This window comes from Engystomops pustulosus, chromosome 1 (assembly GCF_040894005.1).
Source record: "Engystomops pustulosus chromosome 1, aEngPut4.maternal, whole genome shotgun sequence".
NCBI lineage: Eukaryota > Metazoa > Chordata > Amphibia > Anura > Leptodactylidae > Engystomops > Engystomops pustulosus.
In genome coordinates this window covers 193,463,266-193,483,380 of record NC_092411.1, presented here as the reverse complement: position 1 = coordinate 193,483,380, position 20,115 = coordinate 193,463,266, and the positions used below count along the sequence as shown (strand labels likewise).

The following is a 20,115-nucleotide window of genomic DNA, read 5'->3' as shown; positions in this document are numbered from 1 at the left end:
CCTGGCAGGTCTCTGGCAGGTGGTGTGTGCAAGAAATCGTAGAGAGGGAGAGGCTGATGTACTCAATCTCCCTGGGCCAACCCCTTAGTGTCTGTAGTATATGTCCCTGGGTAATGGATGGAGCGCCCTTGATGGTACAGCCGCATTCAGGGACTAGACGGAGGCAATGTTGTGCAAAAGTAACTCATGGTTCTTTATTGGAACAACTGTAGGCAACGGGCCAAACGATTTTAGAACAGATGCTGGATTACTGGAGTGGTCATGGAGAGTGATCCTCAGGAGTAGATTCACCAGCCTGGTTGTAGGTGCAGGCTGGGAGGTAGCTGTGTCCAGGTATGGAAGCTGCAGCTTGGTCCTGGGTGTTCTGTGTGTCCATGCTATTGGTGCACTGACACTCTGTCTCTGGTCACTCAGTGTGTGTTCTGGAAGATAAGATGAGGCCTAGGAGGCCTCCAAGAAGTGTCTGCTCTGCTGGGTTCCAAGAGGACTTGCCCCTTTCTGTCCAGGGGTTTTATCATTGCCTGGTCAGGTTGTGCTCACTCTCCAATCACACTCTGGCTTACAGATTGGAATACAATTGGATGACAGTATTAAATAGTTTTAACCCTTGCCTGTTCAGGCAGAATCTACCATTGCTAATTGCCTTTCAAGATCTGTATTACCCTAAAAGTGAGTTGATCAGACTCCTCTAGAGGATTACTACAGATGGAGGGCCTCAATTGCAAGCACTCCCTTGCCTACACATTGGCAGGGGTGTTGCATGCCCCCCAGAGCAATTGAAAGAGTCACCCACGACCCGGCTATGGACCAGATGGGTGAAAGGACAACCAAAGCTGACCAGCAACGTATGGCCTCCAGGGGGTCCATGCATGTAACAGCTGGTAGGGGTGTAGATGGTACAGGTTGCACTTACTGGAAGTGCTGGCTATGTGCAGTGTAGGGGACAAACCGCCCATGGTCCTGGCTACAGGCACCTGGGTTGGTGTCGGACTGAATACACAAAAATACAATGAATATATGTGACTCCTTGCACCAAGGCCTGACTTTTTGTTCAAAAACTCTTCGTCCCTGGCGACAAATGTAATACATGCAATACATACAGTACAGTTTGACCTGCCGTCTGACGGTCTTACCCTGGGTGTATGGCGTCTAGGTGCTACTAGGTGCAAGCACTCCCTTGCCTACACATTGGCAGGGGTGTTGCAGATATATTTGGTGTTATTTTATGAAAAAAACGGAAACTTGTCTCACAATCAGAGGCTGCTGATGCATTGCCAGGGCATCTAGAAGCCTAGCCAGTCCTGCCCATGTTTAAAAATATAAAATTAAATAAAAATTACATTCCAAATCCACTCTTGTATAAAAATGCTATGTTTTTGTCACCTCCAAAAAAAACTTAGCACAAGGTCACACATATCCCTAAAAGTAGTAGCTGATCATAACAAAACAGCTAATCAAATACCCCCTCTCTAATAGCAAAAAGAAGAGGTAAATACAAAAACATGTTGAGGTGCCAACCATGTGAAACTGCTGGAGGGGGCGCCAGAAAATTGGTATAGAAACACTTATAAATGTCCCCCATGGTTTCTAGTGAATACATTTTGGATGTGATTAATAGAGTTACAGAGTTGATCATTGGCTAGTGCTGCCTCAATAGAAATGTATCACAAAATAACTTGTCAATATCTGCCAGAGTGGTGAAACGTGTGAGGTTACCTGGCAGGATTAATGAATCAATGTTTTAATTAACACAGTAGTCAAAGTACAGGCAGTCCCCGGGTTACGTACAAGATAGGTTCCTTAGGTTTGTTTTTAAGTTGAATTTGTATGCAAGTCGAAACTGTATATTTTATAATTGTAGATCCAGACAAAAAAATTTTTTTGCCCCAGTGACAATTGGAGTTTTCAAAAATTTTTTGCTGTAATGGGACCATGGATTAACAATAAAGCTTCATTACAGACATCTTACAGCTGGTCATTAGAGTCTGGGACTAATGTAAAGCATCCAGAGAGCTTTACTTGGTCATCCAGAGGTCACAGTGGGCAGAGGGGTCTGTCTTTAACAGGTCATTAGGTAAATAGGTCATTTGTAAGTCGGGTGTCTTTAAGTAGAGGACCGCCTGTACATTCAATGAGGAGGATAGTGGAAAAATGTTGAAATAAAAGTAAAACGATAAGGCAAAAAATGGAAATGTAGTAAAAAGAAACAGTAAAAACTATAGTTTATAGGTACAAATCATACTACAGACGGTCCCCTACTTAAGGACACCCGACTTACAGATGACCCATAGTTAAAGACGGACCAAACATAAACTTTGCATGCAGCATATTAGTAGCCTTAGAGTTACAATACAGATATAAGAGCAAACCAGGCCGAACTCCAGCATATACAATAAACCCTTCTATTGAGGGAGAAAAGATCTTGAAATTATGATAAACTGATACACAAAGTATAACAATATAACTTTTCATTAGATAGCTGAATCTAAGTGATAATAGGTGATATGTTTATGATGGGTGTCTGACTATTGGGGCCCACAGTGATTACAAGAAAGGGGTCCACATGTGATCTTAATAAGTGAGTTACAAGTAGGCATTCTTAGCTCTATTCAATATCATTATAGATCGAGTTCCCTTCTTACGAGGAGGAGGCGATAGACAGCGCCTCCTACTACAAAAAGAAGTTAGATGGATTCTACACACAGGAGCCCTAGGTCCTCTGGGACTGAATGATAGGCTAGATATGAGCGTCTATTTGATGTAGCGCATATCACTGTGTTTGAATCCATACCAAATAATATCAGCAGAATATCACGGACATCTCCTACGGCCATTTAATGTCAGCTTTAATATATGTAAGATTGTAATTATTGTTACTGTACATTTTAGTTAGCTAAAATAGCTAAAATAGCTATTGTATGCCCCGATAGTAGACTAATTGTCTCTGAGTTCAAGGGTCATTACTAGCAATTCCTTGTGTCACCCGTATTGAGTGACCAACCTGCATTTTAAAATTCAGGCCGTTTCTATCCCAATTCCCACCCTGTTTCCTGCTCCTACCAATCCTCAGCACTTTAGCCGCTCAACATCCTTTTCCCTGTAGGTGCGATAATTTGTTTATACAGTAACCACAGCAACTACGTTACACACGCCTCCTCTGCCATGCGCCAACTCCGGGGCGGCTAGAGATTGCTCCCCGCCTCCTATCTCACTCAGAGGGGGCGTGGCTGGGCGGGCCGTGTCCCAGTGACGGTGGTACTGCGGCCTTCACAGTGGGGCCGGCGCCATCTTGTGGTTGGCCACGCTCTGCCAGCCTCCTCCTCATTGACATTGGCCAAAGGAGAGCGGGTGGCAGCGCGAGTCCGCACCCGGTAAGTGCATTAGACTTAGTTGGCATCTATAATTTATAAAAAGCAAGGCACCGTTCTTGAGCGCCAATAGTAAATAGTACTAATTAGTGGAGCACCAATAGGAACTTGAGTTTCAGGAAAGGGGTGTGGTTAATGGGTTTAAATGCCATAGTGTTTTACATGTGTGAACTGGCAAGCCAGATGAAGCGCAGCATGTGCGAAACAGCTGTCTTTTTTGTCGTTTTGTGAGTCCCTGCGTCCTCCCGTCCCCATGAATTGTAAACTGCACATCTTGTTTTTGTATGCACAAATAAATTGCATTGAAAGGAGATATCGCGGTGAGTGCCATTCCATTACCTCTCTATGAATACAAATAACATTACAGTTCCTACCTAATTTTTGGGGGGTGGGGAGAGGGTTTGTTGCTGCAGTAGTGTGTCGTGTAGTGCGTGGGTGCCGTTTTTCGTAAAATTTCCTAAGGCACCATGTTTGCCAGTCGTAGTGCCTCCCCGATAGTGCTCTGGGCTCTTCGGATAACCTTTTCTCTACTGTTTGTCAACAGACAACTGCGTACAATATGCTCGCCGTCATCATTTCGAAAATATTTTTAATATAAGGGTGGAAATTTGGAATGACCTCAGCTTCCTCTACAAGTGCAACCTGGTCATCGCCTTGCCACATACCCAGTCAATATTGATCCTCCATTCAAGACTGTCATGAATGTGCACCCCCAGGTACTTGTAGATGTTGACCTGATCTATTTTTCAGCCACTGAACCTTATTGGTATTGCGGCCATTTTGTTCCTCTTTAGATAACCATCTCCCCTTGTTTTTTTTACATTGATCACTAGATTGTTGCTTTCACTCCAACAACATTAGTAACAAAGGCGCTGATGATCTTTCTATACTCCTCATCAGTGCCCTTGTTGATGCAACCGACAATAGCGGAGTCATCCAAAAAATTTTGCAGATGGCAGTAGATACAGTTATATCTGAAGTGTACAGGGTGAAAAAAAAGGGGGAGAGTACGGTCCCTTGTGGTGCTCCGCTGTTGCTGATGACTGTATTGGAGCGGATGTTTCCTATTTGAACATATTGCGGTCGATTCCGAAGGTAGTCATAGGTCCAGTTGGTTAGGGTGTTGTCCATTTGCAGTGCCCTAATTTTTCCTCTCAGGCCCCCAGGTTCTATTCTATTGTACACCCCCTGACGAAGCAGGGTGCGAAACGCGCGTTGGGGTGTCGGACTGTGTGATTCTAGCAGGGCATCAAGGCATCTGGTGGGTGTTTACTTGCTGCATTGAGGTGGTTATAGGTTGATGGTTCGGAGGCTCATGTCTGGCATTTATTGACATTTATGGTCTGATATATCTTAATGTATGTGGTTTTTTCATTTGTCATACGGCTCAAGGCATCAATGGACTTTTCACCAGTGCCTTTATTTATTTATATGTACATAGTGCCCTCCTAGTAATTCACACTGTCCGTGTTTCTTGTCATTTTTTAATGGGTTTTTTTAATTGTAGGTTTTGATGTATTATGATATGAACTTAACCCCTTAATGACCGCCCTATTGGGTTTTTACGGTGGTCATTAAGGGTACACCGGGCTGTGATATCACAGCCCAGACCCGGCACTAACACCCGGGATCGGAAAAACTCAGATCCCGGGTGTTTAACCCCTTACAAGTGCAAGTGTGTCCCCCGTGGATCGGACCCCCCCGGTGTGCTTACCGGGGAATCCGATCCCTCCGGCCGCTGCCCCGGGTCCCGACGAGTGACCCGAGGATGCAGGCTTCTCTCCCCGCCGGGTTCTGCCTTCCTGGGCATGCGCGGCATGCTCAGTTACTTACACTATACACTGCAATACAAGTGTATGGCAGTGTGAAAGCTTGAATAAGCGATCGGATGATCGCGTATTCAAGCCAAGAAGTAGAAAATGTAGAAAAGTAAAAAAAAAAAAATTAAATCTTTTTGTAATATAATTAAATAAATAAATAAAATAAAAGTCCCATAATCTCCCCAGTAACACATAAAATGCAAATGAAGTAAATAAAACACAAAAACACGGCGTCCGTATTAATCTGTACAATAAATCTAAATCAATATTGAACCCGCTCGGTGAACTACGTAAAAAAAAAACTTCCCATAATATACAATTTTTCATCAAACACCATCACAAAAATGTTCTAAAAAGTGATAAAAAAAAGTTACATTACCTAATATGATACGACTGAAAAGAACAACTGTTTTCGCAAAAAATAAGCCCTCAACCAGATCTGACAACAGAAAAATACAGAAGTTATGGCCCTGAAAAGTTGTCAATAGTAAAAACAATGTGATTTTCTCCAATATTGGTTTTGCTCAGGAAAATTGAGCAAAAATAAGAAAAACTATATAAATGAGGTAACACCGTAATCGTAGTGAACCAGAGAATAAAGATAAAATATTATTTTTACGTTACGGTGAGCGGGGGAAAAAAATGTTAACAATCCAAAATAAAAATTGATGATTTTGTTTGTGTCCCCCTTGAAATAGTTAATAAAATCTCATAAATAAGCTTTAGACTCCCAAAATAAATTATCTATACATTGTATCTCATCCCATAAATAATAAGCCCTCATATGTTCACATTACCAAAAAAAAAAAAAATGTATAGGTTGTACAATGTGACAATACAAATCTGCTGTGAATGGCGCCTCCATTCATTCTATACTCGGCCGTGCGCCCGTACAGCAGTTTACCACGACATAGGTCGTATCAGTACACTCGGGAGGAATTGGGCATCAAGCGTTGCAGTGCGTTTCATCATTTAATTTATTCTGAAACTGTCAGTTTTGGCCTAAATGAATGTATTTTCCAAAAAAATTCTATAGTTTCTAAATCGCAAGTCCATATTTTTTAACCCATGTGAAGCACTTAAAGGGTTAATAGACTTAATAGAAGTTGTTTTACATATGTTGAGGGGTGAACTTTCTATAGTGGGGTAATTTATGGGGTTTTACTATTATTTAGGCCTCTCAAAGTCACTTGAAAGTTGAGTTGTCCCTCAAAATGTGAGTTTTGGCAATTTTCATGAAAATAAGAAAAATCGCACCTAAAGTTCTGCACCTCATAACATCCTAGAAAATGACCGGAAGCATAAAATATCATCCCAACATAAAGCAGATATTCTGTAAATGTTAATTATCAAACTTTTTGGGTAGTTTTACATCTTGTCTGGAAACCAGAACATTTCAAACTTGGAAAATGAAGAATTTTTACAAACTTTTGCCAAATTTTCACTTTTTTTCAGAACGAAACGCAAAACTTATCACTTAAATTTTATAACTAACATGAAGTACAATGTGTCACGAGAAAACATTCTCAAAATCACCCGGATATGTTAAAGCGTTCCTAAGTTATAACCAATTATCGTGAGACATGTCAGATTTGAAAAATCGAGTCTGGTCATTTAGCTGAAAACTAGTGTCGGTGATAAGGGGTTAATAAAGATGTGATACCTTTTTTGAATAAGCCTATATGTGTGCTCTCTTATGGAGGTTTTATAGGGATTTACTCAGTTTTGGTGGTCCTTCGAATTGTGAGCAGTACTAAGAATTAATATAAGATTTATCCTGTGAAAGATTTTTTGGGGTTCTAATCTATTGTATTGAAGGCACTGGAAAAATCGAAGTAAATGAACCTCAGGTCAGGTATGAACACCAGCAATTTATTCATATGGGCTACCAACAATTAATTACTCATCCCATATCCACAGGATAGGGCATAAGTGTACACAGTGAGAAGACTCTTAAACTAAGCATTCAGATTACAAGGTTCATAGCCCAGCATCTGTGTGTTATGTCTGAATGGCCAATGGATCGTCTGCAATTGCCTAATACAAGATTAAAATTAGCTTCATTAAAAAAATGTATGATTTAAATATATTATGATCGTGAGATAGCAGACATAACATTAAGTTCTAATTTTAGGTTATTTATTATTTTAAGGCAGGTGGAGAATCTGCATTGTTTCTGAACATGTTGGCAGAGTCCTTTTCTCCTCAGTGCACAGGAAATTTGAACAGCAGGAGACTTCCATCTTCTGTGTTCTTTGCTTATCAAGATATTCTACTTTAAAAAATACATCCTGTTCACAAAGAGCTATAGTCTTCACAATAGAAATATGGTTATGAAACTATCCTTGCTCTTCATATTATTATACAAGTATTATTGAAGGTTTCTGATTATGTCACAATTTCATTACATAAATCAAAACATGGCTTCATTAAGAATAAAGATTGGAAAATACGGTATCTTCAGATGGGGTCAAATACAATAAATCTTTCTTTATTAAAGGGCAGTGTCAGGCTCCAAGGGTAGTGAACCCACTGGACCAACGGGAACGATGAACGCGTTAAGGGTTTTCAGCAGATCATAGCAGGTTGGACTTGTTGCGGCGGGTACCACCAGGTCTTTCCACAGGTGCGACTTTGTCTGTGGTGGCAGCCAAGGGGAAGTACACAGACGTTGAGCAGAATCGTAGTCGGGGACAGACAGGAGGTCAGGACGAGCAGCATGGGATCGGAGACGAAGCAACAGGTCAGGAAGGCAGACAGGATCAAAGACAAATATGGAACTGGGGTCACAACTGGAAATCACACTAATAAGCCAGGGCATCGTACTAGGCACGAAGATCAGGCATGGTGTACATGGATAGGCAGGTTTAAATAGAATTCTGGGAAATGGCCACCACTGGACCTTGATATCTTCTGAAGCTGGTGCGCGCGCACTAGGAGACGGGGGCGTGTGCACATCTGGAGAACCGAGAACAAGGAGAGGTAAGAGGCGCAAGTGCCATGCTGGTGGGCCGGGAGGGACAAGCGTGAGCGGGACGCACGATATGGGTCTCAGAAGCACCCGTGACAAGCAGCTTTCTTCCACATCTGACCATGGTGAAATACTAAATGCTTCTCATGGTCAGGAGATGAGCTGTTTTTGGAAGAAAGCAGCCATGTTTTTCAAACTCCAGAAAACTTTTTTTAGCACAAATACTAAAATGCATATATACACTGGGGTTGTACTGCAGAAAATGGGACTAAAAAGGTATATTGTCCACAGGCTGTAAAGACAATAAATGCAATATAAGATAAATGGATGGAAGACAAATAAAAAGAGATCAGGAATTGTGTAAAGGGGTGGCTGTAATGAACAGTTAAAAGTGGTACATAAGAAACAAAGTTCTGGTATCAAATACAATGTCACAGTCACAAGGCACTTAAGCAAACTAATATAAGGTAACAATATACAAAACAAACATTCAGGCCTAACAGTTTGCCATCCGATCTGTGTAAGTACAGAGAGACACTGCATGGTGTCCACACTGACTCACATTTCAATTGCACTGATCTTTCTCAAAAGATGGCCTTCACACCAGAGCAAAGTCTTATAAACCTATAAATTTTTGTATCACTATACAAGTTTTTTGAGGAATGGATGGGACCAATAACATGTATTTGATTAATTCAACTATATAGCCTCTATAAGTAACTTGTTAGGTTTGTTACATTTTCACAGATACAGTTCGTGACAGGTTCCTACAGAGCACTAGTAACTGCATCCTTCTTTTAGCTAAAAATGGTTTCCCTTACATCCACATAAAACAACTTTATGTTATATTCTCTGGCAGCAGGACCCCTCCTATCTACTCCTCCCCATGTCCCATGCTGCTTCTCAGCATCTCATGTGGCCTGAGTGACATCATCACAGGTCCTTTAGCTTCCTAACATTAGCAAACTGTACACCATGCATCTATCTGATCACATAAAATCATAGCATGCCTACATGGACTTCTACTCTTTCCCATACTCCATGCATGCTGTCATTTCAGGTGATCAGATACATACTTGAGGTAGATGTGGCAGATGTAACAGGAGCTTAGAAGATGTCATTCTGGTCAGGTTATTTTAGTAAATAAAAAAAAAAAATACCATATATACTCGAGTCAAGAAAAAAAACTAAATGTGTAATTATCATTCGATGCAAATCACACTTACCTACAAACTACAAAAGAATTCTGTCGTGGACAAATTTATATCTCCCCCGTTGTGTTACTTTTATTCTGTAGGTCATCACGATTACAGTGATACCCCTTTTATATAGCTTTTATATGGTTTTTTTATTTTAAAGAGGTAAACTTTATTATGCAAAATATACAAAATATAAAAGGTTACATCCATGGGTTAATGAAAAATTTTACAATATTTAGAGGTTAATCTTCTACCTTTTACAAAATCTTTAAAAATTTACATCCATATTTTTTACTGTGCCTATTCCAATACTAAAACGTTCTTTCCAATTGTGATTATGCGTCATCTTTTTCATATACATGCAAAAATTCAACAAAACACGTATCACATGGAATTACATATCATATCCACGTATCTACGTTTGTACACAAGTAATTACATAACTTGCCTCCCCTCCCTCCCTCCCACCCCCTCCCCTCCTAGATCCGCTGGAGAAAGAGAAAAAAAAAAAAGAAGGAAAGAGGGGGAAGGGATAAAGAATCACTCCCATTTAACCCATATCTTTTCCCATTTTGCCAGAGTTCCATTTTTCCTAGCTATATTCTTCTCAAAATTTTTGATGCGAAGGGTATAACTCTGCCAGGCTTCAACTGAGGGAGGGTTTTCGGAACCCCATTTTTGTGCAATACAGACACAAGCTAGGTTCATTAGTTTTAGAATCAGTCTGCTATATTTCCTTTCTGCGTCTAAATTCTCAATTAATCCAAATATCGCACTTTGAACCTCACTCAGACCTAGTTAAATTAATTTCCAGCTTGCAAGAAATGTACCCAAAGATACCTTCCCAAAACACCCCTATTATTTGACATCCCCAAACCAAGTGAAAAAAATCAGCGTCCAACATCTTACACTTCCAACAACTAGAATTTGCTTTTACCCCCATTTTAGATAAACTTAGTGAATAATCCTATGGTTAGCATTAATTGACCCTTTTTTTGTATTTTTGTGAAGTTTTCCCCAGTCTGCCACTTCAATATTACCTATCAATCTTTCCCATTTATTTTTTGCTTTACATTTTTCCCTCTGTGCTACCCCTACTACCACGTGTCTATATATTTTCGATATCAGTTTCCTATTAGTCCCTCCCTTCATAATCAGCTCAAACCCTGCGTGTGTTTCAAATCTTACCGCGAACCTGCGTGCATCCTCCTTAAGAGCGTGTGAGAGTTGCAAATAACGGATCCAGTCTGTGTTTTTAAGACCGTGTATCTCCTGCAATCTACTAAATGATTTTACTCTATCCTCCTCCCAAATTTGTGCTACCTATCTAATCCCCAGGTTTCCCCAGAATGTTCTATCCGGAATTTTATCTGCTTCTATTAGTTTCCTATTGAACCAAATAGGGGTCTCTTCCATAAAACCAGTGATGTTTAAAAGTTCTTTATAAATCTTCCAGGATTTTGTTATTGCCCCACAGAGTGCCCATTTCTTAAAGGGGTCTTACGACCCTAGATAACTTTCCAGAAACTCAAAGATGGATTTGACCTTACCCTGAGATCTTAATACCATCTTGTTTAGCCAGTGTATCTCTTTCCATTTTGCCAAGCGAGCAATCTGTGAGGCGATAAAGTAGCCTTTGAAGAAGGGGATCCCCAGCCCTCCTTCTCCCACTGGGCTATACAAATATTTCATTTTCATTCTCACCTTCTTTCTGCCCCATATTAGTTTGTTCAAAATGGATTCCATTAACTTAAAATAGGAGTCCTCAATCCAAATGGGGGATGAGGACAATACATACAAAACTTGTGGCAGCACTATCATCTTTATTATCCCTATTCTGTCTGCTTGCGAAAATGGTAGCTTACTCCAACATTTGATTTTGGCCCTCACGGACCCAATCAGAGGCTGCAAGTTCAACTTATGAAATTCAGATATAACTCCCGATATTTCAACCCCGAGATAACGAAATTTTTCCCTACATTGTATTTCACAACCCCCTTTCGCCCATTCTTTAGTCTCTAAGTCCAGGGGCATAATCACAGATTTGTTCCAGTTTATCTCCAGTCCCGATAGACCCCCATATTCTTCTACCACCTGGATGGCTTTGGGAACCGAAGTAGGAGAATTGCTCAAGTACAAGACTAGATCGTCCGCGTATAAACATATTTTGTCTTGTAGGTCCCCACATCCCCCCGCCTGCACGCCCTCCTCTCTCCTGATTTTAATAGCCAAAGTTTCTATATAGATGGCGAACAGAAGGGGGGATAAAGGGCATCCCTGTCTGGTTCCCCGCGATAGTGGGAAAGCCTCCGATTCTCTCCCCACTGCTCTTACTCTAGCTACCGGCGCGCTATATAAGCATTTTATGTATCTAATAAAAGCTGGGCCCATTCCAAACCCTTCAAGGGTCTCCCATAGAAAGCTCCACTCCACCCTATCGAACGCTTTAACAGCATCCAGTGACAGGATGGAGCGGAGCTCTCCCTCCCCCATTTCGATAACAGAATACATCCTCTGGATGCAGTCCCCCGTGCTCCTTCCAGGAATAAATCCATTCTGATCTTGATGTATAATATCCTTCATTACTTTTTGTAATCTTGTCGCCAATACTTTGGCCAGAAGTTTCACATCGGTATTCAACAATGAAATAGGGCGATAGGAGGCTGCATCCAAGGGATCCTTGTCTTGTTTTGGTATCAATATAATACCTCCTTCTGCCATCGACCTCGATACTGTCCCTCTTTGAAATATTTCCCCACACACCTTCTCCAATTTCGGAAGCAAAGTACCATGATATTTCTTATATAGGGCAAATGGGATTCCATCTAGGCCCGGGGAGGAGTCTTTGCTAACCGAAAAAAGTGTCTCCTTTAGTTCGTCCTCTGATATTGGGGCATCCAAGCTTTCCCTATCCACCTGGGAGATTCTCTGGTCCTGTAACTTACTCAAATATTCCTTAGTTCTCTCAATCGGTGCTTCCTTTTGGGACTGATATAATTTTTCATAGAATTTGCTTAAAATTTGTACTATTTCAGATGGCTCCCTTGTTATTTTCCCATCCTCTCCCCTGAGCGCAGATATTGTATTATTTTTCCCATTATGCTGGATCAACCTCGCTAAAGTTCTACCTGATTTCCCCTGTTCAACAAACTGATTCTGGTCCCTAAAAAAGGACTTGTGTTGCGCTTTTTGCGTTAAAAAATTGTTAAGGGCATCCCTACTTTTCGAAGCTTTCTCCCTACAACTCTCCGTTGGCGATACCAGTAGTTCTTGCTCAGCTTCCCTCATTTCCCGTTTCAAATTCCGCTCTTCTAATCCGTATTGAATCTTTGCCTGTTTAATATGCTTAGAGTATATCCCCTTTAAATGTAGTTTGTAGGCATCCCAGACAGTTAATAAGTCAGCTGTTCCCACGTTCTTAGCCCAAAACCATTCCGACTCCTCAATCATATCCAGCTTAGGTTCTAGTAGCGTGATCCAGTATGGGTTAAGTTTAAAACGTCTAAAGCTCCTCTCAGGGTTCTTTAATATAATCATGACTAGAGCGTGGTCCGAAACCACAATTTCCTCATATACCATTTTCCTAATAAACCGTAAAAATTCTCTATTCACAAGACACAAATCAATTCTAGACAAAGTCTGGTATGTCTTACTCATGCATGAGAATGCCCTCTTATTCCCATACAGTGAACGCCAGACGTCCACCCAGCCCAAACTTTCGCATAAGTAACTAAGTTTACCCTTTTTACTTAATGCTGGTTGCAGTCACTGGCAAAATCTGAAACGATCCTTATGTTCGTCCATTACCAAATTAAAATCGCCCATGACCATAAGTGGCGCGTCATCTAGATTTTCCAGGAACTTTACCAATAAGTGAATTATCTCCAGGGATGCTGGTGGAGGAAGATATACAAAGGCCAGAGAGACTTTTCTTCCTTTTAGGATACCATGCAAAAAAATAAACCTCCCTTCTTTATCTATTCGTTTCTTTTCTATCCTGAAGTCAATATTCCTATGTATGAGAACTGAAACCCCTCTTGAGAAGATATTACCAAAGGAGTGGAATTCCTCCCCTACCCAGTTCTTCCTAAGCCTGATCACATGTTCTTCCGTCAGATGAGTCTCAATCAATGAGATAATTGCTGGCTGATGTTTATTAATAATATCAAAAATCTGGCATCTTTTAAGCTTTTCACTGCAGCCTCTAATATTCCATGATATTATTTTAACCCCTGTCTCCATTTAGCATGAGAGAGAAGAAAGGGAAAGAAGGGGAAAAAAAAAACAAAAAAAAAAAAACAAAACACCCACACCCCTCCAGCGGACCCCCCACCCCCATCTCCAACTGACCCGGTTACGTACAACCTCCATCAACTCCGGGTCTCAAGTTTTCCTCCTAGCGCCATCCCCCCCCCTCCCACCGATGCCCGCCCCCACCCTCGATCCGTACCATAATTTCTCTTTTCTTTCATTTTCGATGTCCATTCCAAAGCTATAAACCTAATACCAGATGTCTACCCGCCTGATATTACAGGCCCTCCTGGTCCAACCATTTATCCACTTCCTCTGGTGTAGAAAAAAACTGTGCTTTATCTTTATAAATGACCCGTAGTTTAAACGGGAATAACAGTGCATATTTCAGTTGTGCTTCAGCCAACCTTTTTTTAACCCCTTTAAATCTAGCTCTTTGTAACTGAGTTTCTCTGGAGTAATCGGGATAAATAGAAACCCTAATACCATTTAAAACAGTTTCAGCTTTCTTTCGACTTTCAAACAAAATTCTGTCCCTGTCTTGTGAATTAATCAATTTCACCAGCACTGCTCTAGGGGGTAGACCAGGTGAGGGTTTACGTAGTGGTATACGGTGTACTCTTTCTACCCCAAAGACGGATGAAAGACATTCACTACCAAAGGTCTCCATTAACCCTTTTTGTATGATCTGGGGCAACCATGTAATGATTTAAACAAAAACGGCAATCTACTTCAGTAGCCTGCAGAATAAACCACTCCTGTTAATAAATACACCTAAGTACAGTTAAACATTCCACATTTGTATAGCACATAAGGTCAAAAAAAAAGAAAGGGAACAATGGATGTTAGTGGAAAACAAGCGGGCTCCAGCTGAAGTATGACAGATGTACAAATATACGATGACATACTGTGGCTCCTCTACAGTAGCTGATATACCATTTCCAGATTTCCGCTTCCAACTTTAGCGGAAGAAACCGAGAGTTAAATCCCCCTAATTGTGCCTCCAACAACTGTAGCGAATTCAAGCAAGTGTGCTGGACCGGTTGCCAGCGTCGGAGCAACTCAAATGCTCAACTTCCAGGTTAGTATGTATTATTCATTACTCATTAGTAGTTTTTAGCTTTTAGTGTGTTATTTAAAGAGTCAGTGTAGGCACTCCATGCTACCGTATAAACGAGACTCTCAGTCCATAATTCCGCTATCTAGTTACACAGATATTCACACAGTCAAATAACGATCCTCAGATTCTAGGGCCTGATATACCGCAAAGAGTAAGTTAGAAGGACATGAAGCAGCCAACATAAAACACAGTAGAGCCAGAGCGGTACACCGTTAGTAGCTCTTAGTTGGTTAGTTAGAGAGATATGCAGAATAATTTAAGTCCGAGCAGAGGAAACCCTCTTTCCCACTCCGAGCTGCCGTTTAAGCAAGCTTCTCCATCCGTAATTCTTCTAAGAGGCCATATAATGACCCTTATACAACGGAACGTGGTGTTCCACAAAGAAGGGTTAGATGGACCTGAAACAACCAACTTAGGACACAGCAATGCCAAGATGAAAGATTTAGCGGCAGAGTTAGTACAATGCGAGGCCGAAAAAGTAGCATGAGAGGGATCCAAGCAGCTGACACAGGGGGGGTAGGGAACTCACGTATGAACGGTCACCAACAGTTCTCTAAACAGCTCCGGTTCCACTCTACTCCTCGGGCTTCCTCTTGCCGTTCAACAGAGACGAGTGTTACTGATTTTCCTCCACGCCTACCCCTTTCATGTCGCCATCCTCTCAGCAGCGATCCTTTTCTCTCTCGTTGTGTTGCATTCCACGTCTCGCTCACCTCTCCTTCTGGTCAATAGGAAAGTTCCCGCTAAGGCCCAAGTCACGATGCACCTATCCTAGCGCTGTGTAGTACTGTAAGCGCTCGGGATCAGCGGTACATTTGGACCGCGGCACGGCCAGCACAGACGGGGATCAGCATAATCGCAGGGACGCCGGGTCTCGTCCGGCACTAGATCGAGGGAAGGTGGAGCCGCCGGGAGGGGAAGAGGAGCGGCCTCGACGTAACACTCCTACGTCATGCCGTCTCGCGCCTTCGATTCCAAGGCTTCCAAGGCGATTCCAATCCCGACCCCTTTTATATGGTTAACTTGTTTTGCAGAATATAGAACTCATTATTGCATGGGATGGGACTTCAGGGGACTTTTATTCCATTTTTAATAATTTTCTTAATTGCACTTTTTTATTTTTTGTCCCAGGGTGGGACATGAATAAGTGATTATTTGATCAATTGTTCATTGTAATATACTGCAATACTAATGTGTTGCATAATATTACATAGTCAGCCTATGCAATCTGCATAGGCTTACAGCTGCACTGTTAGGATTGTGCAGAGTGCACAATCCTGACAGGCTGCTACTGAAGGCAGCTCTGGGGTCCTTTTTGGACCTCAGGGTTGCCATGACAATGATCAGCACCTGCATGTCCTGCACGGAGAGTGCCGATCGTCGCGGTGATGCACTACGGACACGGTGTCTATAGGGTTAAACAGACGGGATCGCGATGGTCACAATCCGGGATCCCGCATTGGTTGCACAGGCTCAGCTTCTGAGCCCGGACAATCGTCATGACGTAATTCTACAGCAAGGTGCGGGAAATACCCGCATCCTATGACGTAGAATTACATCAGGGTGCCGGAAGGGGTTAATTTTTTTTTTTTTTACAATTATCTCAGACTATCTAGGGTACCTTAACCCCTCAGGGCCTGATTGCTCATAATATATACTGCAATACTACTGTATAGCAGAATATAGTAATTTTACTGATGATCTCCAATAGCCTGCAAAAGTATTTGGCCCTCTTGAGCTTTTCTACCTTTTCCCACATTTAAGGCTTTGCCACATGTCATAAAGATATAAAATTGTAATTTTATGGTAAAGACACAATTGTGAAGTTGAACAAAATTTATTGGATATTTTAGACTTTTGTAAAAAAAAATAAACTGAAAAGTGGGGCGTGCCACATTTTTCGGCCCCTTTACTTTCAGTGCAGCAAACTCACTCCAGAAGTTCAATGATAAATATATCAATGATAATGATATATATATCATTAAATATAATATAAATATAATCCACCTGTGTGTAATCAAGTCTCCGTATAAATACACCCGCTTTGTGTTAGTCTTAGGGTGGGGTCACATGTTATATCGTAATCAGTTTTGAGGTGGTTTCAGATGAAGTTTTGTCAATTCCACAGGTGAAATGCATAAACTGAATGGGTGAATTTGATTTTGAAGAGGAAACCTTCTAAAGAAATGTCATTCCCCTGTTGAGTTCATGTCTTTCACTTTTTGAAATAAGAAACTACACCTAAAACTACCTCAAAACTGATTGCAATTCAGTTTTAATTGCAATGTGTGACCATGCCCACAGGGTTCGGTTTAAAGGGAACCTGTCACCAGGAGACCCATTTTTAGCACTCCTCCAGTCCCCACAGAGCATAGTACATACACTGCCAAAGTGGTTTTATATAAGAAATTGGTTTTACAGGAAAAAAAGATATGTTACATTGCACCTTTTGTTACCATCTGCTGTGTGACTAGGCAGTTGCCCAATAGGAGGGGCTGGAAAGGAGCAGTTCCCCCCCCACCCTTGGGAAACATGTGACCTTTTCAAATATATGAATAACTCCCCTCACTCGGGATTGGCTGTAGAGGAGCAGGGGGCGTCGCTAAGCCAAGTGATGGGTGTTTTCATATATTTGAAAAGGTCACATGGAGTAGCTGTTCCCCAAGGGTGCTGGGGGAGTGCTAAAAATGGGTCTCCTGGTGACAGGTTCCCTTTAAAGCGCAGAAAGCAGTGGTGGCTTAACTGGTCTGTATGAATATTACAGTCCCTACCAGTTAGGAATCACTTCCTACATATGATACTAGAATCAGCTTCTTGGGGAATGGAGGATGCTTTCCTTCTGTAACTTTCAGTTTGCAATTTCAGGACCTTTTAATTGGCTCGTGTTCATGTGTATTGAGAGCTACCGCCCAAACTGCTTATATTATAATCCCCTACTGGCAGAGAGCATCATGAAGATGAAGGAACACACCAGGCAGGTATACTGTTGTGGAGAAGTTTAAAGCCGGAAAAGATTTCACAAACTTTAAACATCCCAAGGAGCACTGTGCAAGTGATCGCATTGAAATGGAAGGAGTATCAGACCACTGCAAATCTACCAAGACCTAGCCGTCCCTCTAAACTTTCAGCCAAGAGGCCCATGATCCCTCTGATGAACTGCAGAGATCTACAGCTGAGGTTGGAGAGTCTGTCCATAGGATAAAGATCAGTCTTAGGCTACATTCATACTGCCGTATGGGGGACGTATATACGGCCGACATATGTACGGCCGATATATGTCCCCCATAGACGGCAATGGGCGCCCAGCGTGAGCGGTACGGTGCAGCACACGTGCGGCACCATACCACTCCGTACCCCAGAAAAAGATGGGACATGTCCTATCTTTCTCCGTAGTATGGCGCCGTGTGCCATATGCTCCTATGGAGAGGGGCGGGGGTGAGCTGCGCTCACCTCCTCCTCTCCACGTGTGCTGCCGTTGCCCGCCGTGCTACGGTACGGCGGGCAACAGCAATGTAAATGTAGCCATACACTACACAAATCTGGCCTTTATGGAAGAATGGCAAGAAGAAAGCCATTTCTCAAAGATATCCATAAAAAGTCTTGTTTAAAGTTTGCCACAAGCCACATGGGAGAGGCTGTTCACGGTAGAGCTCGAGCTTTTTTCCAAGGAGAATTTCAATCTCTCAATGTGCAAAACTGATTGCACGCCCCACTTTTCAGTTTTTACAAAAGTTTCAAATATCCAATAAATTTTGTTCCATTTCACAATTGTGTCCCACTTGTTGATTTTTTCACCAAAAAATTACAGTTACACTTACTTTATGTTTGAAGCCTGAAATGTGGCAAAAGGTAGAAAAGTTCAAGGGGGCGAAGACTTTGGCAAGGCACAATACGAATCTAATCTGATTGTTATCAGGTTGCTATGATGTCACATGACATCACGGGAGGGACGCCGATCGGCCTCTGTTAGGTGCCGCGGTTGGGTTTGAGCATGGCACTTAAAGAGGTTTTCCCACAAAATAAGTTATGCTATTTCCATGGGATAGGGCCTAACTTGTTGATGGGTGAGGATCTTAGTGATGAGACACCCACAGATCATGAGAACAGGGGGTCTGAGGTACCTCTGTTGGACCCCTCTTTGCTTACCGAGATGAATGAAGCAGCTGGTTGCGCATGTCTGGGCTGCCCCATTAACTCTGTGAAGCTGATGGAGATTGAAGAGTATGCTGCTCTGCAATCTCCGTCAGCTCCGTAGAGATGAACGGTGGCAGCGTGGCCAGCTGCTCTGCTCATCTCCAAGAGCAACGAAGGGTCCGACAGAGGTACATCTGTACATTCGTTCTAGTGATCTGTGCGGGTCTTATCACTGAGACCCCCTCCGATCAGCAAGTTAGGTCCTATCCTGTGGATAGAGTCTAACTTGCTGATAACTTTTGTAAAGCGCTGCAGAATTTGATGGCGCTATATAAAGATTATTATTAGTATAACTTGGATACTGTAGTATGGCAGTATATGGTAGGATCAATCAGACATCCTTGGGTAAAAGTAGTAATAAAATTAAAAAAAATTGAAAGCATCCCATAAACATAATAGGTATAGCTGCATCCCGAAATGTCCGAGCTTTCAAAATATAATAACGGTTTTTCCCGGGTTTGAACCCTGTAACGTAAAATAGTGCCCAAAGTAAAAAATTGCACTTTTTCACCATTTTGCAACATAAAAAATGTAATGAAAAGTGATTAAAAGGCTGTACTGTCCTCAAAACAGTAGCATTGAAAGAGTCATCTCATCTTGCAAAAAATAACACACAGCGCTGTACACCGAAGTTATGAAAACGTTATTAGTGCCAGAAGATGGCAATATGAAGTGTTTTTTTTTTTTTACAAGAGGTTTAAATTTTTGTAAATGCATGAAAACATTACAAAAACCTACATAAATTTAGTATCCCCGTGATCATACCAGGAGACATGTCGCTTGGGCCGCCCAATGAAAGGTGTAAAACACAGCCCACAAGAAAATGGCGCAAATGCATTCTTTCACCAATTTCACTGCATTTGGAACATTTTTCCTGCTCCCCAGTACAGAGCATGGAATATTAAATACCATCACTACGAAGTGCAATTTGTTACGCAGAGAACAAGCCCTCTCACAGCTTTTTGCATGGAAAAATAAAACAGTTATGAATTTTTGAAGGGCGTGGAAAATGGAAATGCAAAAACAAGAAAGGGCCTGGTCATTAAGTACATCAGTACTTGTCCTTTCTTTATTGCACCTGCCATTAGGTCAGATGGCTTCACACACATTTAAGGACCATAATAATAATAATTCCTATATTTATATAGCAAACACAGGTTATGCAGCGCTGCACAGAGCTTGCCAAATCAGC

General features: G+C 41.7%; 1 protein-coding gene across 5 annotated transcripts in view; it reads right to left on the bottom strand.

The window, feature by feature from the left end:
• ABCG2 (ATP binding cassette subfamily G member 2 (JR blood group)) overlaps positions 1-20,115 on the bottom strand; it is a 118,504-nt gene that overhangs the window by 36,267 nt on the left and 62,122 nt on the right. The gene's annotated exons all lie outside the window — the stretch shown is intronic.